This window comes from Gopherus evgoodei, chromosome 13, assembly GCF_007399415.2.
Source record: "Gopherus evgoodei ecotype Sinaloan lineage chromosome 13, rGopEvg1_v1.p, whole genome shotgun sequence".
NCBI classification, from domain to species: Eukaryota; Metazoa; Chordata; order Testudines; family Testudinidae; genus Gopherus; species Gopherus evgoodei.
The window spans coordinates 28040847-28067218 of NC_044334.1; the positions used below are offsets into that span (position 1 = coordinate 28040847).

The 26372-nt window shown below is 53.1% G+C and overlaps 1 protein-coding gene across 1 annotated transcript in view; it reads left to right on the forward strand.

Annotated features, from left to right (window-relative positions):
• Window positions 1-26372, forward strand: part of RTN4R (reticulon 4 receptor) — a 131402-nt gene that overhangs the window by 182 nt on the left and 104848 nt on the right. The window lies entirely within an intron of this gene.

Genomic DNA, 26372 nt, shown 5'->3' on the forward strand with positions numbered 1-26372 from the left:
TCCCGTGGAGAGCGCGGAGCTGCCAGGACCCACCTGCCTCCGCTGCCGGGACATGGGACTGAGCCGGGATCCGGGGGACGTGCTGGGAGGCGACCGGGGCTCCTCACCCCGGCAGTCCGAGCCGGGCGTGCGGCCCAAGTTCCAGGGGGAGCAGGGGCCGGTGCGCTGAGGTGTCGGGGGCAGGCTGGAGCTAAGAGGAGGACACTCTATTCCCCAAGGAGGGAGGGATGGCGGGGGGGGCTCCCGGTTCCGCTCTCTCCCCCGGCACCTGGCTCAGCGCTTCTGTGGCATTGCGGAGTCCGAGCACCGGTGTGAACAGCCGGGATCCGGAATCCACCGCTTCCCCCCGCCCCCCCGCTAGGTCAGGGACTAGAAGGGCATCGGCCCGGCTGTTGTGCCCAGCACCATCCGGGCTTTCCGTCTGGAGGCTGCACCCCGCATCCCTCCAGAGCTGCCTCCGACGAGCCGGGGCAGCGGGAGTGGGAAGGAGGCTGCTGGGGGAAGGAGCCTCCTTTGCCTCCCAGCCTGGGGAGCCAGGACCGCACCGAGGCGGTTGGCAGGTGGGACGAGAAGCCAAGCCCTGGCTGCTGGAAGAACCGGGGAGCGGGCCCCCGAGACCTGCCAGTGCCGGCGGAGCGCTCCGTGTTCAGCCGGGGGCAGCACTGCCGTCTCCAGAGCGCCGGGGCTGGGAGAGAGGCAGCAGGTTCTCCCACCGCCCCCAAACCTCGGCGCTTTGGGCTGGGACCAAGCGCCCCAGAAAGGAGGGTGACATTGAAACACCGCGGGGGGAGGAAGGGCAGCGGGTACCGAAGGTGTGCAGCAGAGGGAGGGCAGGGAAGGGTCAGTCACCAGCATCCCCGGCTTTGCCTCCCAGGGAGGATTGCGAATGGGAGGCGAGGGGAGGACAAAGGGAAATCTACAGGCAAGTTCTCCTGACTTGGCAAAGTTTGCGAATTCCCCCTTAAGGGGCTAGGGAGAGTGACAGGCCTCTGGAAGCCGGATCAGGGCTGGGGCAGGGGGTCAGAAGGAAAGGAAGCGGTTCCCTGGCAGTGCTAGAGATGCAGGGGGCCTGCAGTGAATGTGCGGGGCTGGGAGGAAGCCTGCAATGATGGAGGGTTAGGGAGTGTGTGACAAATACATCGTTAACTAATTGTTCCTCTGGCCTACTATGTCTCATTTCAATGTCCATCCGTCAAGAGCAGTAAACTAGATGAAGGGGAAATGTCTGAGAACAAACCCTGGTGTGTAGGTTAGGAATTGAATTGGTCCCACTGGGGGAAGATCTCTGGGTGTAATAAGCATTCAGTGCTGCTGGCCTTTCAGAAAAACCCCATGAGCTGTTGCCATCCAAAGGAATAAAAAGCATCTCCTTCCACAGAGAATAGCTCTGTTTAGTTTGCTCAGACAGTCTCCGCGATATCGTGGGCTATCTGGCACCTTGCGTGGCTGAACAGGGAGATGGCTGCCAGGAGCAGGCAGTGCTTGGGCAGTGGCTCATGCTGTTAAGGGTAGCCAGCTTGTTCACCTTGGGGTAAAACTTGAAGGACCTACATTTTGGAAAGCGTGCTCCCATCCTGCAGGGTGCAGAGATGCCCACCGGCTCTGGGGCAGGGCTGAAAAACACCCACAGGTTGCCATTTTTAAATCAAAAGACATCGACACGTTAGAAAGCAAGTGTCGTCCAGGCTGCCAGTCAAAGGGATCTGTGTGACAGAGCTGTCTCTAATAACCCCTCTGTGTGTGTGGCTCCATAGTCCTGTGTTGCTTCCTCCTTTCTGGGGGTGACCCCAGCATCACCTGGCGTTGTTTCTTGGAGGGCACACGGTGGCTGGCTTATTTGCAATGCTCTAGTGAGAGATCCCAGCTCCAATCCAAACAGCAATCAGCGTCTTCGGAGAGTTGGAACTGCATCTAGTTTTGAACCAGCCACTGTGTTCATGCTTGGGAGCAGGTTGCTGAGGACCCTTCGGGGTTACTGGTGTTTCAGAAGTCATCTACTCCTTGATATATTATGGCCTAGTGCACAAATGTCCTTAGATCTGAATGGGTGCCTGTATCCTGAGCACCCCGAGGATTTGGCTGTACGCAGACTCCTGGCACCAAGCTGGTGGTTACCTGTGGGTTTTCTGCCTGCCGCTCGACTGCAGGGAGCTGTGGGTGCACTGTGCCCCAGATACAGAGAGCTCTACACAGAGGTGGGGGCAGCAGCAGAATGTTTTCTCTCTGGTGGCAGCACGCAGGGCTACATAGGGCATGCTCTCTGCACAGTGGCCCCCCACGAGCTCCCAACAGTCATCGGCATCACGTGAAAAGCCAGGACATTAAATATAGGAAAGCTGCTACAGGACCTCCTGTTCATAGAGCAGGGCAGGTGCACAGGGGCCTTTAAAGGACAGCCCTGGCCTGCTCCTGTGGGGTGCTGAATGTCCTCCACTGCTGGTCCTAAACGTGAGTGGGGAAGATGACTGTGAAATGCCAGGTGTACCTTGGAGGACGTGCTCCCAGGATCAGGCCCTGAGCTAGTGAACTGTGGGGCTCTGGCTGCCTCTCCCTTCCTACCTGCCCCCACTTCCCTGGAGTTAGCTGCCAGGGATCCCAGGGGCCTTCTAAGCTGGAAATATACAGCTGGGGCAGCAAAGCCTTTCCTTGGCCTCCTTAGCTCACATCAAGCCTTTATTAACACCCCTTCCATTTCCAGCCTATGAAATCCCCATTCTTCTCCAGGGTTCCGCAATCGGAAAACAGCTGTTTTAAAACCTTGATTCCTCCAAGAAACTAAGCCTGGTGAATAAGTATTGACTGAAGGAGGAGATGAGTAGCATTTTATTGCTCTGACCAGGGCGTAACATTCATCAGCCTTTTTTTTTTTTTTTTACTCTTTATTGCTTTCAGGACAATTTTTGTTACATAATTTATTGGGGGGGGGGCAGGAATTGCATTTCACAAGCCCCTCCTGGAACCTGTGTTCTTTGGCCCATACCGGGATGGGATACCTGGATGTACAGAAGTTGTGATCCGAGGGTTGTGTGAGCCCCAGTGCGTTGGTGCTGCTCTCTGCCATGCTGGGCTGTATCAGCACAGACGGTGCTGTGCCCCCGCTTGGTTCGGTGATGTTTTCCTTACTAGGCTCGCTGGAAAAGGCTGTGCTAGAAAACGATTTAATTAGATCTGGTGAGACAAAGAGCCGCTGTGACCCTCGTGAGCTCTCTGGCTCGTGAGCAGCGTGTTCCAGGGCTGCTTACCAATAAGCTGCGACATGCCAGTCCCGTCTTCAGCCTCTTCCACGTCCTGCGTTAATTCCCTCCCTGCTGCTTTGAACTGGCCTGGACTTGGAGCCTTGCGGCAGCCTACGCAGTAGAAGCTTGTAGGCACAAGCGGGTGGGAGGCTGGGATGGAGAGACAGGGCAGCTTGCAATGGAACCGAGATCCCGTCCCCTTTTAGAGCGTGACCCCCGCCCTGCTCGGCAGGACCAGGCAGGATCTGCAGGACAACAGAGTGGAAATGGCTATCTGGGGTTCACCCTCTGCGTGTGTTCCTCCAGCTGAAATAAGGGCCAGGTTCCTGGGCAATCCAGGTGTAACTGCACTGCCTTCAGGGATGACTTTGGCTTCTAGGCAAAAACTGCCGCTCCAGCAGCATCTAGTTACTCTGACGCCCCCAAAAGCCTTAGGCCGGAGCTACCGAGTGTAAAGTTGGAGCTCTGGGAAGCGTGGGCCCAAGGACCCCTCTGGCCGGGTGTGCATTCCCATGCCATGTTGCTGCTGCTATTTGCTGTGCTTGTGTATGTGGTGGCAGTGCCAGCTGTGAGGGGCAAAACCCAGGCGGTCCCCCTGTGAGCTGCCCCTTGCCACAGGTACCTGTGGTCCCAAGGGATCCTGGGCACACTCCTGCCGTCTGCCTCGGTGCTGGGTGTTCTGTGCTGCGCTGCTTCTCGGAGAGCCGCTTCTCGCTTGCAGAAAGTGCTGAGGCGGAAGCCGGGTGCTTGGAGCCTAGGTGAAGGTGTGGGGTTCTTGCCTGCTGGACTGGAGGAGGCTTGGGAGGGTGGATGGAGCCAGCATCCCTAATGAAGAGACTAGAGCTTGAGCTAAAAGCTCCACTTTGAGCCAGTGTGAACACAATGTGCCTGGCTCCTGTGCCAGCCTCTCATTGTGCTGTGCAGCGGCTCCTTTTCAAGAGGCTGTGAGTACAGCACAAGAGCGCTATCCACGCTGCACAGCGGAGAAAAGGGAAGGGGGGGAAGGAGTCGGTTTAATTAGGTGTGTACTCGCTTCCCCCTGGATTTGAAATGCTTTCTGCTGCTGTCGCCTTCATTAAGACATCTCTCTGAGAGCCAGGAGCCAAACCCCTCCTTTGATGTTTCTAAAGGAGTTGATTTATCCGGGAGGCACAACCCGCAGCAGGACTATCCTGTGCCTCTCAGAGGCGGTGCTATACGAAGCCGCATGACCATACAGGGGCCTGTGAACGCTGGGAATTGCACGAAGGGCTTGAATTCACTTGAGACACTGGAGCGGTGCTGGAGCATTTAGTGTAGACATAATCTGCACCGATGGGAGGGATTCTCTGGTCTCCCCCTCCCTGAGAGGCAGTAGCTATGTGGACAGAAGAATTCTCTCTCCATTCACCTAACGCTGCCTGCTCCACGGGTTCGCCTGGGGGTGGATTTTTCACATCCCTGAGCGGTGTAACTTTTTAGTGTAGACCAGGCCTGAGAGCATGTCTGCATGGAAGGCTTTGAGTGTGGGTGTTTGGAGCTGCATTCTGGGGCCGCCGCTGGCTGGTGGGGTTTGAGTGTATGGGATTCTGGGGCTTCTCCAGAACAGCTACCAGTGAGTGTGGGGCAAAGAGGCCTGCATTCTGCACTCTGCAAATCCCAGCCTCCTGCCTTCAATATTCACTGTTTCAGCTTTGGGAGGGGCCAGCGGCCAAGGAGAGCCCTGAAAAAATAAACAGCGTAAAGCAGGAAATGGCGAGTCTCCGAACATGTGTGTAAAGAAGTCGAGACTTAATACAAGCTCCCTCGCCCCCCAACTATGTCTGCGGTTGGGTCTTGTTATATTTGCCTGTGTCCCTGCACAAATTCTATACCCTGAACCCCTGGCTGACTGCTGCTCAACTCCAGTTCCATGCTGGCCAGTGGGACACCATAGATTTCAATGCATTGACCCTGGCCTGAAGCTGGAGTAGCACTGGGTGAATGGAATCCAGTGTGTACAATGGCCATGTTGTGTGTGCAAACTACTGTGATGATGGGCACTCCATATCTACCTTGGCCAGACACAGCGTGTCTGGGCATTCTGCACATGCTCAGACTGTTCATATCTGCTCCATTGTTAGAAGGGCACCGGGAGCTGGGCCTCCAACATCCTATTCCTAGCTCTGCCATTGACTTGGTCTTTCACCTGCCTGTGCCTTAGTTTCTCTGTCTGTAAATTGAAAATAATGGTGATGACTTGTCTCCCCAAAGGCTCTGTGATGGACTTGGCGGTCAAGATTCTGAATCTCAGGGTTGGAAGGGTCTCAAGAGGTCATCTAGTCCAACATCCTGCTCAAAGCAGGACCAATCCCCAGACAGATTTTTACCCCAGTTCCCTAAATGGCCCCCTCAAGGATTGAACTAACAACCTTGGGTTTAGCAGGTCAATGCTCAAACCACTGAGCTATCCTGCCTCCCCCTAAAATGACAAAAGTAGCCTCTACTACTTATTCATATCTTGATATTGGTTATTCCAAAGGAGAAGCAGGCATGGCTGTGCCTGGAGGCGTGGCTGTGCCGGGGCATGTGTGAGGGTCCTTTCTTTGGCAGTGACATTTTAGTCCCAGAGTCGGTGCTGTTTCAGCATCAGCTGTGTTCTGTTGCCTACGGTCTGTCCTCCTCAGAGTCCCAGGGCCTTACATTTCAGCTCTTGGGCTAAGCAAAAGTGTCACCAGCTCTTGTGATATGAGATGGATTTCTTAAAGCCCAAGCTTCTAGAGTCAGGGGATTTAGGTGAGAATCTCAGCTTCCATTAGGAAAAAAAAAAATCAGTTTCTAGCCCTTGTGTTTGCTGAGAAAAGTAGGAAATGTGACCCAAGTGTGAGTGAGAGGCTCAAGAACCAGAATACAAATAGCCCCCACATTTATGATTTTTATGGTGTTTTGGAGGCCTGGCTCATGAGTTTTGACAGTGTGGGGTTGGTGAAGCAGAAACCAGTGCTGGTCTTGTGGCAGGGAAATTAAATGAGATTTGTGTGGGGCGGGTGCCTGAACCAAAGACCACTGGAGCCAAAGGGGGTCTTTCCATCGGCTTCAGCGAGTGCTGTCTCAGGCCCCAAGGTTGACCTGGTGGGTGTCTGATTGGGGGGTCACAATGGAGGTACCTGGATAAGGCCTGCTATGGGCCCCACTGGTCCTTGGGAGTTATGTCCCTGTTCACTCCAGCGAGGCTTGGTTGGGATCTGGGGCCATGCCAAAGATGGAGGCAGCCGCTCAGCAGCCTCCCTGCTTGGGGGATCACGGAGACTCTGCATCTCTTGTGGTCCGGTCGTGCATGAGGCACATTTTCTCCCAGGCAGGTCACTGCCCCAGCCAGCATGTTCCTCCATTTCACTGTTAATTGAAGCAGAATTGCTTGGCAAACAGCCCAGAGTGGAAAAACTTGAGAAATGCCACAAACTTTGCTAGCGTTCCAGCTGATCGGATACACTCACAAAACTCTGCGCCGTTTTCTTTAATTCACATATTTAAGTGCAAGTTCACAACATTTCCTGGAATTTTCACCCCCCTGCCGCTCCTCCATCTGTTCCCTCCCCCCCCACATCTAGATGAAAGCTCAATAGTTTTACCTTTCCTGGGACTAGCCTGGATGGATGTTTTAACCTCAGTCACACTTTCCCTTTTACTCACATGCTGCTTCTTGAATGGGAAGCAAATGAATGTTTACGCTTAATATTTAAACCTCATGTTTCCCTTGCTTCACTGCCTGTGTGGGGAAATTGGATTGAGAACGCAGCAAGAATGTGGCCTTGTAATAACTGATCAGTTATTATTGCTATTTATTACTTATATTGTGCCCTAGGTGTGTGTAGTGCTCTTACGGGAAGAAATCAGCCCTTTAAATTTGCACTTGAAAATCACTTTCCTGGCTCATGGAATTGTCTCCTGTGTTCTGCTCGGTGCGGGAAATTGGTTAACTCCTTTTTTGGTAAGAACAAAGGTTTTCTTGAGAACCATCTGGCTGCTGAATTCTTCTCCTGAAGCTGTGCAATTTGCTGGGAGTTCATTTGCGTCTTTAGGTACTAAAGAGAAAGTAAAAGTGACTGATTAGTCTGAGACTGGGAGCGTTCTCATCAAAGTGACAGATTTTGCGAGCTGGGTTTGGGAAAGTGTTTAAAACTGGTGTGTTTTCATTAAATTTTGAAGACTGTGGGCAGACTGGGGCTCTCGGCACTACCGCACGGCCCTGGGCTCGGCAGCTCGCGTTATTGTCGGAGTGAATTGTGTGGCCATTCACGGCGGTGTGTGCTTATTTGATTATTTTAAATATTGACTTTAGTTGTGTGTCTTTCTCAGGGCTGGGAGTGATGATGAGACCTGCATACAATGCACCCCGTGCATAATTCAGCAATGGTTGTGTGGATCAGGAGGGAGCTCAGCCTGATTTCAGTTGGGGGGGGGGAGTCTCTGGAGACCCTAAATTCAGCTCCTCATCCTACTATGCATCTAGGGGCCACGTCCAGGCTGCAGAGCAAGGTGTGAATTCAGCAGCCTGTTTATGTGCCTCTGCAGACAAAAGGCAGCACTGGAGACTGTAACAGGAAATATGGAGATTACCGGTCTCTCTCTCTGCACATGTAAGTGGTCATTGAAAAGCTGTAGGGAACTTTATGCCTGGGATGTTTCCCTGGGCACCCCCAGGGGAGAGGCTGTGTAGGGGTCTAGGAAGTTGTAGTTTGGCTACGGAGCACAAGCTGCGTCTCTCGGGAAGCATCTCCTTCTCCCCGCAAGCACCGTTCGGTGACTAGTGTTTTCCATGGCACTACGCATGCTGCTAGCTCTGCCTTTACACTAGGGGGCTGTCTGTCCTTTTCCCTTCGGCTCCGTCTGCAGTCGCCAAACAATTCAATAGCAGCCGTTTGGTCAGGGGCGAGATGCTTGGAAAGCTTTTATTTACCACTCCTGGAGTCTATTTGTGCTGCACACAAACAGCTGCGCTCTGGTGCCGCTCCTCGCATTGGAGCTGGTTGTATTGAACCCTTGGGAGACCTTCATTTCTGTCCCCTGGATCCCATTCTCTCCTGACCCACTAAGAAGGGGCAGCCGCAGCCTGCATGCCATTCAGAGGAGCCAGGGGTCCTCCGGGTCGGTTTGGCTACATTCCCTGGAGTTTGGTTCCAATCCTGGGAACTGGGGAGCTGCAGGGCCCTCTCCTGAGCAGGGCTGCTGCTTGCCTGTCGCTGCGCTGCAAACCCCCTACCCCGCTGTGGAGCGGGGATCAGAGTCCCGGAAGGTGGAGGGGCCTGTGTTTTGTCAATGGGCAGAGCCTTCCAGAGCCCTGGGGCACCGAGCCATTGAGAGCAGGGCGAGAAGGAAGCTGTGGGTAAGGGAGAGGAGATGCTTCCTGCAGGGAGAACAGGCCTATCAAAACTCAGGGTGGGCGGCAGTGTAGGCTTGGGCCCTCAGCAAGCACAGGGCCTTACTCCTAGGACTGTAAGCACCAGTGCAGGAAGAATGGCCCTTGCTGGGGGTGAGGGCCGTTGTTTGAATAAGAGAGAGATGGGGCCCCAGGGAAGATAACAAGCCTGCTATTGCTGCATGCTAAGGGAGTTCTCCTCTAGCTTGCGTGGCAGAGGCTGGTGGCTCTGGAGCAGAAGGACACACACTAGAGCAGGGGTGGGCAAACTTTTTGGCCCGAGGGCCACATTGGGGTTGCAAAACTGTATGGAGGGCCAGGTAGGGAAGGTTGCACTTCCCCAGCAGCCTGGCCCCTGCCCCCTATCTGCCCTTCGCACTTCCCGCCTCCTGACTGCTCCCCTCAAAACCCCTGACCCATCCAACCCCTCCTGTCCTCTATCCACACCCCTATCCACACCCCCGCCCCTTGACAGGCCCCCTGGACTCCTTGCCTATCCAGCGCCCCCTGTTCCCTGTCCTCTGACCCCTATCCACACCCCTGCCCCCTGACAGCCCCCCCGGGACTCCTCACCTATCCAACACCTCCTGTTCCCTGTCCTCTGACCCCTATCCACACTCCTGCCCCTTGACAGGCCCCCGGCATTCCCACGCTTTTCCAACTCCCCCCCGTCCTCCATCCCCTGACCGCCCCCAGAACCTCCAACCCATCCAACTGCTCCCTGCCCCCTGACTGCCCCCTCAGGATCCCCTGTCCCTTATCCAACCCCCCGGCCCTCTTACCATGCCACTCAAAGTAGCATGTCTGGCAGCCGCGCCACCTGGCCAGAACCAGACACGCTGCCACACTGCTCGGCAGGAGCGCGCAACCCCCACCGCCCAGAGCGTTGCTTGTGCGGCTGCCTGGCTGCAGGGGGGGGAGGGGAGAGGGACAGCAGGGTAGGGGCCGGGGGCAGCCTCCCCTGTCGGGAACTCAAGGGCCAGGCAGGACAGTCCTGTGGGCCGTAGTTTGCCCACCTCTGTGCTAGAGCATGTGCATGATTTATACTCATTGTGTCTCTTATCTGTTACACGTAGCCCTACTACAGAGGGATCATGCCCAGAGACAGAGTCTGCAGCCCGCCCCCTCTACCGCTGGCACCTCCGCTCTGCCTGCCCAGCCCCAGGCTGGAATTCCTTTGCAAAACACAGTTGACAAATCCCAAACAGTGACCAACTGCCTGGCTCATTTGTCGAGGCATGTGCACCCAGCTCTGCAAGGAGGCACATGCTGAACCAGTCTGCAGGGGTGAAGTCTGCGTCCAGGTCACCAGAGGGAAGCAGCAGCCAACCTGGCTGGGTATCGCTCTCTGAGTCCAGTCAGGGGGGTACCCTCTGCAGAGCATTGCACGGCACTATGCTCAGTGAGAAGAAATGAACTAGTAGGATCTACACAAATGAGAAAGCAGCTTTGACTGGCACTGCCGGTACAAAGATGTGGCCACATCCCACGCAACTGCACAGTGGCTTTCCTCGCTACTGTGCTCTACAGGGAGGGATGGGCAGGAAAATGGGCCTTGGTGGCTATGAGTCAGCACTATGTTGCTTCGAATTTGCTGCTGGCCCAAGGTGCCTCTGACTGGAAAGTGTGGGGCTTTAGCTAACTTGGAGCACTGGCATCTGAAATCCCTGGGCACGTCCAGGCCCTCCAGGGTATGTGTTGCCATAAAAGAACTAAAGGATTTCTCCTGGACTCTAGACCAGGTTTAAAGTCGCTAGGCTGCAGAGGGCCCCACACCCGAATGAGGAGGGTAACGGTCGAGGCAGAGGGCCTTCTGGAGTCCCCGAGGCGTTTCCGCAATCTGTTCCCTGATTCTCACTGTCGCTGTCTGGGAGAGGGCAGGTTCCCTGCAGCCCGGAGCACTGAGATGCCCAGGAAATGCGGCCGCATTCTTGGTGGGCCCTCCTTGGACGGCACACTCTTCCCCCTGCCCCGGTGTGTAGCCCGGCACCATGTGGCTCCGGCCGCTTCTGGCACGTGTCAGTTCCTTGTCAGAGCCTGATTTAGCGCGAGCGATAACTTCTCCCCTGCCCCCTCTCTCAATTTGCAGCTAACATCCCCTGATGGGAGGGAAGGGGATTAATAACGGTAATTGCAGCCCCTCATGATGCGGTGCGCTCATGCTAACCACACAAGCAATGATGGATTGTGGGAAACCGCTCTCAGAAACCACTCCAGCACGAGGAAATTGATGCGGAGATGGCCTATTAGCGGCCCCTCTCCATCCCTCACGGCGGGTGCTTCGGGGAACACGGCACCTCCTCCTTGGAAAGCCCCTTTGGCCGGCGGGCGTCCCCGGTGCCTGCCAGGGGAGAGGGCAGGAGAAAGGCGCCTGGGGCAAGGAAGGGGAGCAGAGTGGGACCCGTCCATGCTGTGAACTACCAGGCCGTGTGTTCCGCAGGGGCTTGGCTGTCTCTGAGCAGTGACTGGCGCTGCCCTCTTCCTTCCCAGCATGGGATCTGCCCAGGCATTGCCTTGATCATTCAGCAACCCACATACAAGGACCCACGTGTCGCTTAGTTGCTGGATCCTGGGTATTTCCCTAGCTTCCTTCCCCATGCTCTGCCCAGCCACGGTGCCCTGGCTTCCCCTCCCTCTCCCGTCCCTGTGGTGGGAGCTGTGAATTAGAAGCCCTGTGGAGGATGCCATTTGCTGCAGGTTGATAATTCGTCACTCCTTGATTTCACATCTTGAACACCATCTACACTAAATCCTGTCGCGACAGGTGAGCTAGGAGCAGCCTGGACCCCCCCCCTCTGTATGGACCCCCCCATCCCTCTGCCTCCCCAGCTCTGCGGGGCCCCTCACTCCATCTGGCCCTGGCAGCAAATCCAGTGGCACTGGGGCCAATTCTGGCATTGGGTGGTGGTGTACTTAAAGCCCCAGCTGCTGGAGTCCTGATATTCTGGGAGGATCTCCACTTGCATTTCAAAATGCAAAGTACATTTCTGCCCTTCCGGCTGTGGAGAAGAGTTGGAAAATGTGGCTTCTGAGGGCTCAAAATGCAGAAGGCAAATAAACAGTATTGTCATGTCTGTGTAAAGGTGTTTAAAAAAACTCACCATTTTCATGGACCTGACTCATGATTTTTGATGCATTGGGATTGGTGCTGCTGCCATGTCCTTGACTAACTGAAATGCAAGGCCTGGAAATTAGGCAGAAATGATCTGGGCTGCGCTCCCGGCCCCAGTTTAGTCCTCATCCTCCAGGAGGTGCAGGCCCCTGCCACAGCTCCTGTCCTGTGTGGAATGGAGCCACTCCCTGAAACCTGGCCCACAGGCTCTGGATGGGTCACAGCTGACTGCCTGTGTGTGGTGGGAAGTGCCCATCTGGGCCCTGGTGTCCCTGCTGGAGGAATGGGGTTGTCTCTGAATGCTGGCCTCTGCCTTTCGGATTGGAAGGAAGCACCCAGGGATAAACATGGCTGGAGAGAGATATCTGCACTAGCTGCTGAATAAATGAAGCCAACCCTGCCCCCTGGCAGCCACCCAGGAGCGACTGACTTTGTTTGGACGAGTCTTTCCAGGGTGAAATGCTTTTCTTCACCTAGGATTTATTTTTGGCTTTCCTAGTGCTTGGCTAGTCTTACAGTTAATCCGGGGATTCTAGCCCGTCAGCTGGGAGCTCCTGCCATGCTGCTGGGAGACAGCCATCTCCCAGAGCGTTTGCTAGGTCGTGGCCCATAGATTTGCAAGATGATCTTGGATTTGTTTGCCATAATCATCTGGGCATGTGTAACCCACGTGTGCCTGGAGAGAGGCAGTGCCCCCGCTGGTGGAAAGAGGTGTCTGTGTCTACTTTGCGAGCGGGAGGAAGAGAGAGCTCTTTGCACCACACTCACCACAAAGATGGGGAGTTTGCTGTCTCTTCGGAGACGGGGCCAGCCGGCTTCGCAGGCGAGCAGGCTCTGTAGCTATTCAGGAGCAAAGGCTGGGCTAAGGACCAGCTAGGTGTTGTGCCGTGTGCGCGCAGATTGGCCTGGTGCTCATTGTGTGAGTACGTGGCATGGAATGCAGCCGGAGCAGAGGCTCTCTCCTCTCCTAGGCCACTGCCCTGTCCTGGGGAGATGGTGTGTTTCAGATGTAAATGCCCCGGGATGGTGTCTGGGCAGCTGTCCTGCTGCATTCTCGTTGCTTGCCACTGGGCATCTCTGTGGGGAGCGTTGTTTGTTTTGATGAACTTGGATCTCGGGGCATAGGTGTTGCCTTGAGACCACAGATGCAGAAATCTCTGAGAGCAGCCGGGCTGGAGCTGTGCAAGGTTCCCTGCAATGCATCCCCAGAGCGCCTCCCCCCTGAGCATGACGGAGCACATCTAGGGCTGGTGTGTGTGTGTGTGAGGGGGTGTTCAGGCTCCATTGGCTTTTCTTTGGCAACTTTCAGCAAGGGCCCAGCGAATGCCAGCTCAGGCAGCGTGCTGTCCCGTCCTTGAATCTAGGGAGAGCACCACCCGCTTGTGGCACAGCTATCCAGCCGCCTGGGTGCAGTAACTCCCTGCTGTTACTAGTCTGGGCGGAGCTGTTACAGCCCCTCTGCGTGCTGCATTCAGATCCTCTTCCTTTCCGTGGCAGAGACCTGGGAGTGCATGGGCCATGGACAGCTCTGTGCTTCCCAGGCTCCAGTGAGGGCTGGGTGCTCTGACCTTGTGGCAAGCATCCCCGAGGGCCGGGGGGCCATGCACTGGCCTCCACTCCCTGCCTGTGGGTGAGAAAAGGAGTTTTGAGGCACATGCTGCTGTTTTGACATGAGCAGGCGGTGTGGTATAGTGGGTAGAGCACGGAGGCTGGATGGCCTGGGTTCCAGGCCCAATTCTGTCACTGACTTGCTGTCAGGCAGGTTATGTAGAGTCTGACAGGCAGAGGCTCTGAGAGCCTGCAGCTACCACAGAGTGGTGAGTGCTGAACATCCCTGAAAAGCCAGGCCTGCAACCTCTGTTTCCCTGCCCTCCGTCTGTCAATGAGAACATGTTACTCACTTATCCATCTTCTGATTTAATGTGCGTCAGGCCTCACCAGAGAGCGTGCTGGAGGCTGCTTACCCTAGACCTGCTCTCTCCAGGTGGTAAAGATGAGACCCTACCAGAGACGGAGCCTTGCAAAAACAGGAGCTGGAACAAATGGATCAATCAAAGCCCCACAGGTCACCAGGCCCAGCTGGTTCAGCTGAGAGTGCTGATGGGCCTTGAGAATGAGCTGCTAGAAGAAATATGGCATCTCTCCTTAAAGTCAGCTGCTGTGCCAGAGGGCTGGAGGGCAGCATGTGTTCCCCTGTCTTTTAAATGACAGGAACTTAGAGCAGTCCTGGGAATTAGGGCAGTGAGCTAGACCTCTGCACCAGGGACAGTGGGACGCAATAGTTAAAGATGGGTATAAAAACACTGGAAGGATCCTGATATAATGGGAGTTAGTGGTTTCTGTAAAGGAAAACTGGGCATCTCCAATCTGCAGAATTCTTTGAGCATGTCACCAAAAGCATGACCAGAGGAGGAGTGAGTGATGTTTGGACTTTCGGGAGGTTTTTGCCGAGGTTCCCAACAAGGGGCTGTTAAGGAAGCTAAGTGATCATCGTTTCTGATCCATGACAAAATGTTATCCCTCTCCTTGAGAGACAGAAAGCAGAGGGTGGAAATACAAAATTCTATATTCAACATGGCAGAAGGTTAACGTCAAAAGGCCTCAAGGATCTGTGCTGGGATTGGTGTTGATAATGGATTGATGTCTCATCTAGAAAGGGGTGTGAACTCTGAGGGGGCAAAACCCTGGTACACCGATGACGCCAGCCTTTAGGTTAATCGAAACGAGAGAAGACTTTGAGGACTGTCGGAGGGAACTAACCAAGGTTGGTGAATGGGCAACATGATGGCAGAGGAATTTCCGAGCTGATCAATGCAAAGCAGTGCGCACTGGATGGATTATTTCCATCTCCTTGTTCATATTGCTCGGTTTTAGATGGACTGTAACTCCTGTGCCCTCCCAAGAAACCTCTGCTCAGAGTGCGCCCCCAGGCAGAATGTTCACGTATCCAGAAAGGAACCCCAAGAAACCAGAATGCCTCCTTGTTTGTTAATGGTATACTGTCCTTTGGGGATATTAGTTGTACTTCTAGTCACCTGATCTCAGAATAGACACCGGCGCCCATCTTTGTGTTAAATGATCCGAGAGAGGAAGCGAGTTCACTGTGGAGGGAAATCAGAAACCCTGGGACTGTTTGCTGCAGTAAGGCGACGAACCAGAGGGGGCAGGAGAGCAAAAGGCGCAATAGTGAATGGCACAGAGAGAGTAGATCGGTTCCTTCCCCCAGACACCATGGGGGCATACAATGATATCGAACGGCAACGCATTTAAAGCTGATAAAAAGGGATTACTTTAGGCGACACATAGTTAGCTTATGGAACTCATCGCCTCAGTGACGTTTCTTGCCCCTTCCCCGGATGCATCCAGCCCTGGCTGCTGTGGGAGATGGATACTGGACTAGAAGTGTTCCCAGCCTGGCCTGGCCGGGCAGGGCCTGGGTTGGTCTCTGGCAGGCAGGGATGCTGGGAGGATGAGTGGCTAGCATTTGCCCTGTTGTGCTCAGTAACTTTCGCTATCTTGGGGGTAATAGTTTATTCCCCTCCAACCTAGGGGCCGCCATGGAGAGTGCGACGGACGCTGCTGGACAGTGTGTGCTGCCCACGGTGCCGTTCTCTCAAACCACTGTGCAGCGTCTGGACGCCGCACGGAAACGTGCACGTTTAGCTTGGGATTCGTTAGCAGCTTTGTTTGCAGAAAACGAGACTCAACATGTCTGGGTGGGGCTGCCCTGTGCTGGGGAGGGGGTGGCACTGGAGGCCGTTAGCCAGTGTGCACAGAGGCTTTGGAGGCGGCATCAGCCTAGCATGCACCCCAATGGTGCCGGGTGGTGGTGTGAATCTGTGGTGCCTCCATGCAGTGTGGGGCAGCATGGCCCTGGCAAATGGGCGCTGCCCAGCCCAGCCCCTGCTGGCCAGGCCCCTGCGCTGCCTCGGCTCGCTGGCAGCAGAGGCCGGTCCCCGACGCGAGGTGACGTGTGGAGCTTGTTTCTCTGGCTGGGGCTGGCACTGGCGTGACGCTGCTATTAGATAACTGGGGAGAGGGGAGCCATGGTCAGGAGTGGCACATTTCACAGCAGCGAGAGCTGCTCCCAGTGCCTGGGCTTGAAGCAAGAAGCTGCCTCCTTTCCCTTTACAACAGGGCTTGCAAGTCTTGATCCACTGCCAGCTGGAGTCAGTGGGAGCCGTTCCCCTGGCTTTAATGGGCTTCGGACCTGGCCTGGAAAGATATGAAGGCCAGAAGGGACCAGCATGACCCTCTCAACTGATCCCCTGGGTAGCCAGGCCAGAGGGTAGCATGGGGGATTGGGTTCTGCCGGCCACTCAACGCTCAAGAGAGACTGTCCCATAACAAAGCAGCATGTTCAGGACAGCGCTAATGACAGACCAGCATGACCCTCTCAACCGATCCCCTGGGTAGCCAGGCCAGAGAGTAGCATGGGGGATTGGGTTCTGCCGGCCACTCAACGCTCAAGAGAGACTGTCCCATAACAAAGCAGCATGTTCAGGACAGCGCTAATGACAGACCCCCCCCCCCCCCATAACAAGCCAGAGTGCAGCTTGCCTTTAGGAGCATCTGTAAAAATAGCACACCCGGCTGCCCATGTGATGCGCTTTAGTAGGAAAATAGGTTCATTCCCCAGCTCCTCAGGGAGCATTGGAAACAGCAGAGCGTAAACAGTGGTTTTTTTCAGGTGATAACAACTACTTTGGAGGTGCCCTTTCCAGCCATTTTCGATTACATCCCCGTCTCCAGCGGGGCTGCGGAGGGCAGCACCCGGCCCCGACGATCTCTGGAGAAGATCTTACCAGGCTGTATTTGCTTGGTTGCTAATTAAGAGACTGTTCAGTCCCCACTCTGTCCCCTGCAACTCCCTGTAAATGCAGATAAGAGCCATTACAAATCCATCACAAGGTACATTAAAATCCCCTTAATTAATAAGCAGGCTACACTGAAATCTACAAGAGCGTGAGCAGCCAAGGGGAACGTGACATGGCTGGGCACTGAGATGCTGAAGCAACTGGGCAGGGCGGCTCTGCTCCCCGCTGGGTCCAGGCTCACCACAGGGGCAGCACCTCCTCAAAGGGGACATCGGCTTGACTCAGCTTGGGGAAGCAGCTGCTCACGCAGCCTGGTATAAATGGCAAGTGTCGATGCCAGAGCCCTCTGATGTGTTCAGGGACCCTCTCCCCCTGGCTCCCTGTCTGAGCCTAGCTCAGATGGTTGGAAGGATATGGGGGAGTTGAGCAGCTGCAAACCTGCATGTTGGGGGAGAGGAGGTGAGACCTTCCGGAGAGGGGGCTTAGGGTATGCTCCTGAGGAAGGGAGCGGGAGGGGCCGCTGGGTTCCCAGGGCAAGGTGTGAGAAGCACTCCCTCTGGATTCCTCAGCATTCACCCCGAATCTCCTGGAAATCACCAGACAAGGCTTGAGCTGCCCCTGGATTCCAGGAGGTGTGTCCCTTCCCTGCATGCTGTGCTGGCGCTTCCACCACTGTGGGCCCTTGTGACTGTGTCTAACCTGCAGCCCCTGTAGAGGCAAACATTGCTTCCAAGCTCCCCAGACCCCCCCACCACCACCTCCAGTGCATTGCCAGGCAGGTCGGACTAGACATGCTCATTTCCAAAGCACTCATGCAATAGCAGATGCCAGCAAGCTCTGCCAATGAAACAAAGTGATCCCATTTTATCAAGGCTGCTTCTCTTCATCTCTGGATGACCTTGGGTCTCATGTCTCCTCAAGCCCCAGTTCCCAGACAGCACGGGGAGCCCCAGGGCTTGCCGGCAGATGCTTTTGTGATGCCTCCAAGTCCCCTGCCCTCAGAAGCAGGGCAGCGGGTCTGGAAGCGGCTGACATGGGTTATAATTCTGCTTTTCTTGCAATGTGACGCTGTGGCCCATTGTAAAACATGCCTTGTCCAAGCTGCCTCTCCTTCCCCTGCTCCTCCCGCAATTTGTGTCCGTTAACAGCCGAGGAGGGGATGTGCATGGCAAGCATCCGGGTGCTCAACTCACAAATTGGCCAGGCTAAAGGAAAACTCTGCACAAACAGACAAAATCTGCATACTCCTCAGATGTCATCTTAAAGACCTGTCAGGCCCAGACAGATGGTTTCTGTAATAGACTCCATTCTTCACCTGCCGAGTGGCAGAAATACTGATCTGCCTGGCGTGCGCTCTGCCAACCAACTGTGCACAGTTGTCTGTAATAAATCCAAGTCCCTTGGTGTCCTTACCTTGGCTGTCACATCCTCCAGCTCCCAGGGGCTGATCCCCTTCCAAATCCCATTGCCAAGCTGTCCTGCAGTGGCTCAAGAGCGTGGGTACGAACTTCAGGACAGAGTGTTAGGAACCAGGGCACAGCACCTACATGGACTGTGAGTTCTGTACGTTGATTTCACCCACTAGTTATCAAGTGTGAACTCCTCGGGGCCCATAACAGCCTAACAATGGAGTCACCAGCGGTCCTCCTTGGGTACTCTGGTCTCTCATGCCACTTTAGGGGAGCCTACCTTTGTGATAGGTGGTCCCTTCCATCAAGAATCACTGCAATATTCAGGTTCCTCCCAGTCCCAAAGGACCAGTCACTTACCCAGGTCGATTGCACCTCAGCTTTTACACCAAAAACAACGCTTGTAGCCAAATCCTGTAATAAACTAGCTAAAGCTGTATTAATAGGAAAAGGAAACAAGAGAGTTATTGACAAGGTTAAATCAGATAAACATACACACACACATGAGTTACAATCTCAAGTTTCAAAAGCCTCTGTAATATGCAAGCTCTAGATGTCCTTTAGGGCTAACCCAGGCCAAGCACTGGGGATCTTTTGCTTATGCTTAGCAATCCTTGCCCCTTAGAATCCAAACAGTATAAAAGAGACAGTTCCTCCTTGATAGAGCTTTTTATTCCTTTCCTCCTTGTACTTGGAACTGCAAATTCAGCCGTTGGGTGGAATTCAGTTGCATGTCTCCTTTTTGTTGGGGGGCGGGATGCAAGTAACAAAGTCTTTTGTCCATTGATGTGCCACAATGGTTTGTCTGGTGTTTATGGGCATTCTTTTGTTGGGCAGGAGATAACACCTCCAACTGTAAACTAGTATTTCGCCCTTGTTAATGCTTTTTGCCTGTCTGGTGATTTACAGTTAGAACAAGCACGTAACTATCACTGTATAACATGGGATACAGACATTATAAGAGAGACTAATGCATTCAGCAATTGACAAGGCTTCAGTAAAGTTTAAACATGAAACACATTTATAACTCTAATCCCTATGTTAACAACACTGACACCCAGGTGAGCCAGACTGGCTCCAGCCATGGATTTGTCAGTGTTCTTTGGAGACCGAGGGGCCTTGGCGTGAGCTGTCACCTAGTCCGCCAGCATCACAGACCTTACCCAGCTGCCGCGGGCTGAGTCCCGACAGCCTGGTGCTGTTACTCAAGACTCCATCTCTGTGGGAATCAGTGAGTTTTGCCTCAGTTAGAACTTCACAGTTTAGCCTGATAATCTTTTGATCCTTCTCTCACACGTTCCCCCCAACCATGTGACTTAACATCACGAATGAGCTGACAGTGCCCAGTAAAGTAGATCATTCTGTGGACAGATAGTTGTGCAGTTTGCCAAAGGCCAACATTTGCCAATTGCACATCACTTTCAGGTGCCTCCATTTCTGGATGCCCAAGGGGTTGCTAGCTGGGTTCTTAAAACTGGACTCACCCAGATTTAGGACGGAATTGAAAATGTCAGCCCAAGCGACTTGCACAAGGTCCCAGAGAGAATGAGTGGCAACGCTAAGAGATGAACCAGGAGTCCTGGCCCCAGCTGTTCTGGGCACACTGCAGCCTGATTCTCTCTAAACCGAAACACAAGATGAAATGGATGAAACGTTTTGGGAGGGGCTGGCTGGCTTCCAGTTGCACCCTCCAGAGAGGAGACGAGAGACACCAGCGCAGTGTGTTTTGGGACCGGCATGGGCTGTTCTGCATCACAGCCATTGGCAGGGTTTGGACTGTGAAGCCTGTTGATTTAGCTAGTGCTCAGGCTTGGCTGCCCCCTGCCCCGAACCCTTGCTAAGGTGACTGTGCCATGTGCTAATTGGGAACATCCCCACCCAAGTCGGAACCCTCTAACTCTGGGACCCCAGATTCAGAGGCCCCAGAAGGCTCTTTAGAAGGCTCTCTCCCCCGTGCCATGCAGGCTTCTCTTACCCGAGCCACAAGGCAGTGCAATGTATCCTGAAGCCGAGATCTGGGATTGAGGCTCAGCCCAATGGCCCTGGTGCCGTCATCTTTGATTTCCTCTTGTTTAGCTGATGACGGGGCTTGTTTCACAGTTAGTTACCTCTCGCCTGATTGCTTCCTCGCAGCGCCTCTCCTGGGGCCATCGCTCCTTGTCGTGCACGCTGTGCCCCTTGCTGCGCACCTGAACAGTGGCTCTGCACAGCCAAGGCCCAATTACAGTTTGAATTCCCTATTTGGAAGAGGATGTGAAGTTCTCCATTAGCACCTGGCAGGGCTGGCAGTGAGAAGTGGAGTTGCCCTGCTCAGAAGGCTAGACTGCACCGCAGGTGCATCTCCCCGGGTTAGACTGCACCGCAGATGCATCTCCCCGGGCTGGGCTGCAGCTAGGGTGACCAGATGTCCTGATTTTATAGGGACAGTCCCGATTTTTTTGGTCTTTTTCTTATATAAGCTCCTATTACCATCCCCCATGCCCTGTCCCGATTTTTCACACTTGTTGTCTGGTCACCCTAGATGCACCGCACATGCGTCTCCCCAGGCTAGACTGCACCGGATGTGCATCTCCCAGGATCTCCTCTCCAGTTGCTCTGAGCACAGCACCCCCCTCCTGTCCTGTGGCAGCCCCCCATCCCCGCAGAGCAGGGTTCTCTGGCCCAGGTGTGTGCGCAGGGTGAAGAGGGCCAGGGTTAGATTCATAGATTCATAGACTCTAGGACTGGAAGGGACCTCAAGAGGTCATTGAGTCCAGTCCCCTGCCCTCATGGCAGGACCAAATACTGTCTAGACCATCCCTGATAGACATTTATCTAATCTACTCTTAAATATCTCCAGAGATGGAGATTCCACAACCTCTCTAGGCAATCTATTCCAGTGTTTAACCACCCTGACAGTTAGGAACTTTTTCCTAATGTCCAACCTAAATCTCCCTTGCTGCAGTTTAAGCCCATTGCCTCTTGTTCTATCATTAGAGGCTAAAGTGAACAAGTTTTCTCCCTCCTCCTGATGACACCCTTTTAGATACCTGTAAACTGCTATCATGTCCCCTCTCAGTCGTCTCTTTTCCAAACTAAATAAACCCAATTCTTTCAGCTTTCCTTCATAGGTCATGTTCTCAAGACTTTTAATCATTCTTGTTGTTCTTCTCTGGACCCTCTCCAATTTCTCCACATCTTTCTTGAAATGCGGTGCCCAGAGCTGGACACAATACTCTAGTTGAGGCCTAACCAGCGCAGAGTAGAGCCGAAGAATGACTTCTCATGTCTTGTTTACAACACACCTGTTAATGCATCCCAGAATCACGTTTGCTTTTTTTGCAACAGTATCACACTGTTGACTCATATTTAGCTTGTGGTCCACTATGACCCCTAGATCTCTTTCTGCCATACTCCTTCCTAGACAGTCTCTTCCCATTCTGTATGTGTGAAACTGATTGATTGTTCCTTCCTAAGTGGAGCACTTTGCATTTGTCTTTATTGAACTTCATTCTGTTTACCTCAGATCATTTCTCCAATTTGTCCAGTTCATTTTGAATTTTGACCCTATCCTCCAAAGCAGTTGCAATCCCTCCCAGTTTGGTATCATCTGCAAACTTAATAAGCGAACTTTCTATGCCAATATCTAAGTCTTTGATGTCGTTCTCTCCACTCACCCTTGGGACTGCTGGGATCCTGTGGATGGCAAGCACCAACGGTGAAAACTTTCTCTCTGCTCCCCAACAGGCTGCCCTGCCACAGCTGTGGGCATCCCCTGCGCATCACATGCCTGCCCTTTGCAGACCCTGTGCTGGGAGTTCCTGCCAGCTCTGACTTGGCTCAGGCCAGGCTCCCACAGTGCACCCTCCAGTCTCGGTGAGATCATGGGAAGTTGTCTCACTCCCCTGCTGAGCGGCGTTTGTGTGCATGTCGGCTGTGAGAGCTTATTTTCTATCCCTGCAGCTCTTCAGCATTGACAGCCCTCAGCTCCCAGTGCATGTACTGCTGGGGACTGCACTCTCCTCTCATCTGAGGGATGCTCTGCCCCCCTCCCTGCCCACTCCTCGTGTCTGCACGGAAAGCAACAGGCCGGTGGTTACAGGCTGGGGATGCGAGTGCGGCGCAAGGCAGGAACAGAGTTGCCTTCTGTGATGTTATTGATATAAACTAGGACCAAATAGAACATGGTTTGCAACCAAGGTCCTGTAGTGGCACCAAATCTTATGTAAAGGGGGTCATATAAGGTATCTAAGACCAAGTTATGGGTTACTGGTTATGATTATGCTGTCTGTATGTCTGTATCATTTTGTAGTTGAAGTTATGAGTATTGGCTGTATACTGTCTGTATTTCAAATTGATGCTGTAGTTCTGGGTGACACCCCAGACAAGTTGGTGTTAGGACCATCAGCTACACAAAAGACTCATTGAGAGGAGGCAGATACGCCTTGTAACTCAGCAGGGTGTGCAGGAACTGGCCCCTGTGACTGCAAACTCCATGTTGCTGTAATTTTCCACAGTAAGAACAAAGAAGTGTTCTTACATCTGGAAGAGCCTATATAAGGCTGATGCCTCATCTCCATCTTGTCTTCAATCCTGCTTCTTACCTCTGGAGGGACTTTGCTACAAGCTGAAGCTCTACACAAGGGACTGATGACCCATCCCAGCTGAGGATGTACTCCAGAGACTTGATTTGAACCTGAAGTTTACTCCATCACTGCTACAAGCCTGAACCAAGAACTTTGCCATTACTGTATGTAATTGATTCCATTTAACCAATTGTAGCTCTCATCTCTATCTTTTTCCCTTTATGAATAAACCTTTAGATTTTAGATTCTAAAGGATTGGCAACAGCGTGATTTGTGGGTAAGATCTGATGTGTATATTGACCTGGGTCTGGGGCTTGATTCTTTGGGATCGAGAGAACCCTTTTCTTTTATTGGGATGTTGGTTTTCATAACCATTCATCCCCAGGACGGGTGGGACTAGTGGTGATACTGGGAGACTGGAATGTCTAAGGAAATTGCTTGTGTGACTTGTGGTTAGCCAGTGGGGTGAAACCAGGGTTCTCTTTGTCTGGCTGGTTTGGTTTGCTTTAAAGGTGGAAAAAACCCAGCCTTGGGCTGTGACTGCCCTGTTTGAGCAAGTGGTCCTGAACTGGCACTCTCGATTGGGTCCCACCAGAACCGCATTTTCACACCTTCCTGACTGTGCCGCTCTGTGGTGGTTTGGAGCAGAGGTTGATTGGTGTGCAAGGGGCTCTCAGGACTCAGGGACAGGATATCACTGTCTGCAGCCTGCCCCTGTTCCCAGCATCCCAGGGTGCTGGCCGTGGGTTAGTGATGCATTAACAGACCTGTCACCCAGCTGGGTAAAGCCATGAGTAGGGCCATGGGGGCTGGACACCCAGTAGCACGGAGCCCTGGCAGCGCGGCTGCAGCGGAGCGGTGCTATTCGATAGCTGGGGCAGAGGCGGTGCCAGACGCAAAGGCACAGAGCCCCTACAAGGACTGTCTTGACCTCCCCTGGCCCCCTCAGATCTGGCCTGGCAGGGGATGGGCCCTCCAGCCTACTCTGCAGAAGGACACACCCTGGCATGATCCCAAGGGTGAGGCTGTATCCCAAAGTATATGCCTCACAAAGGACTTGAAACAAGCAGGGGATCCTGCTGTGCCCCTGCTGCACCCCATCCTGCCAGAGGGCACCATGCTTACCCAGGGGTGGCAGAGCACCACTGGCCCCACCCAAGCTCTTAGCCCTTACCCAGCAGCCCGTCAGTGCAGGAGGGAAACCTGCAGGAGGATGGGGCTCCTCTGCGTGTGGGACGAGCTGGGTCTGTGCAGGGCCGGAAGATTTGTTCAGAATCGCAGTGTACGTGAGCCCGCCCACGAGACACAATGCCTCAGCCCTTGCACACCTGGGCCTGTCCAACCTGCAGACAAGCAACGAGCTCCCCTGAGCATTGCCAGGAATGGGTTAATACTTTCAGCTCTGCGTCCACTCCCCCAGGACAGTGTCTCTGCCAATCTCTGCCTAGTTGCCAACCCAAAAGCTTTGGGGGTTTTTTTGTTTGTTTTTTTTTACTTTACAAAAGTGTGTCTGGTTTTGGAAGCTGTTGAGGTCTGTCTCCCTCCTACCTGCCCATCTCTTCATGAGGCTGCATTATTTATCTCTGCGAATGGCCTAGCTTTTAAGGGTTTGTATGATGAGGGGTTAGTTCTGTTTAAAATTTGCAGGCCCCAGTGCTATCCCGAAAGAGCTGGGGCTGGTTTCTGAGTAGCACCAGTGTTCTCTATGAAAGCAGACCGTGAAATGTGACAGAGGGATCTCACAAACATGGGCGACTGGGCAACAAAATGGCAGATTAAATTCAGCGTTGATAAGTGCAAAGTAATGCACAGTGGAATACCTCATCCCAACTATACATACGAAACGATGAGGTCTAAACTAGCTGTTACCACTTAAGAAAGGGTCATTGTGAATAGTCCATGAAAATATCTGCTCTGCCTGCAGCAGCAGTCGAAAAAGCCGACAGAATGTTAGGAACCATTGAGAAAGGGAGAGAGAATAAGACTGAAAATGCTTCTACATAAATCCATGGTACACCCACACCTTGAATACTGTGTGCAGTTCTGGTCACCGCATCTCAAAAAAGATATATTCGAACTGGAAAAAATACAGAGAAGGGCAACGACAAGCAGAGATTAAAAAGACTGGGACTATTCATCTTGGAAGAGAGATGACTAAGGTGGGGGATATGATTTAGGTCAATAAAATCATGAGTGGTGTGGAGAAAGTGAATAAGGAAATAGTATTTCCCCCTTCACATAACGCAAGAACCCGGGGTTACCCAATAAAATTAACAGGCAGCAGCTTTAAAACAAACGTAAGGAAGTATTTCTTCATACACTGCGCAGTCAATCTGTGGAACTCGTTGCCAGGGGTTGTGAAAACCAAAAGTATAACTGGGTTAAAAAAGGAACTGGATCAGTTCATGGAGGATAGGTCCATCAGTGGCTATTAGCCAAGATGGTCAGGGACGCAATCCCATGCTCCGGGTGCCCCTAAACCTCTGATGGCCCAAAACTGGGACTAGATGACAGGGATGGATCATTTGATAATTGCCCTGTTCTTTTCATTCCCTCTGACATATCTGGCTTCAGCCCCTGTGGGAAGACAGGATTCTGTGCTAGATGGACCATTGGTCTGACCCAGTATGGCTGTTCTTATGTTCTTCTTATTCTCCTAATTCCACTACCGATCATTGTTACTTATTGATTACACTTGGTTGAGTCTCCCCTGCCTTCTTCTGGCGTCTCTGAAGGACAGGCTAGTCTGTGCATGAGATCTAAATTTGCCAACTGCGTGGCTCCTAGCTGACCTCAGGCCCATATGACAGTCAGATCAAGTAAGGAGACTGGGAAAACTCTCATGCAGATGGGTGGCCGAAGCTGTTTGGGTAGATGCTGCTGTTGGGTCTGAGTGTGGATGTCAAGTTCCCTACCTACCCCACATCCTTGGGACTGGGTCAGCTTAGGAACAAGAGCAACTTACGCTGCAGCTGGGCCTGCCGCACCAGTCAGGACAGCAAGAATCACAGAGAGAATTGTTAAGGAGAAATTCCTCCACCACCAACCCTCCAAGATGCATAGATTCTGAGGCTAGAAGGGACCACTGTGATCATCTAGTCTGACCTCCTGTACAACTCAGGCCAGAGAACAGCCCCACAATAATTCCTACCACAGAGCTTTTAGAAAAAACAACCAACTTGATTTAGAAATTGGTCAGTGATGGAGAAGCCACCATGACTCTTGGTAAATTGTTCCAATGGTTAATTATTCTCATAGTTAAAAATGTATGACTTATTTCCAGTTTGATTTTGTCTAGCTTCAACTTCCAGCCATTGGACCATGTTAGACCTTTCTCAGCTAGACTGAAGATGCTATTATTAAATATTTGTTCCCCATGAAGGTACTGTGATAGATCCAGGCCAGCTGGGAACAGCAGAGTAGTCCTGTTGGTATCCAGGGAGTGGGCGGGCTTTAAAGGACCTCCCCCCAGTCTAAGGGGAGGATCCATAAGTCCATGATACCAAATAATTCCTGGGGACAACTAATGAAATAACAGGAACAGGAGTGAGGTCACAGGGCTGAACGAAGGAAACCTGATGGGCACACTAAGCAGAGAACCCCAGACAGCGCCCACTGCTCCTTGAAGGCATCAAAGGAGTCAGCGGACACTGCCTAGAGGAACTCTGCCCGGATGTGTGAACGGATGGAGGAGCGGAAAATGGCCATCTACAAAACTAGGGAGAGGAGGTTGGCCAATGGGATTTCCTACGACTTTGTGGGGCCATGGATGGGGAGTGCATAGATGAACAAGTGAGGGGAAAAGTGCAACCAAAAACGTAATAATATATCTAAGAGGAGCTGGAATAGGGGCTGC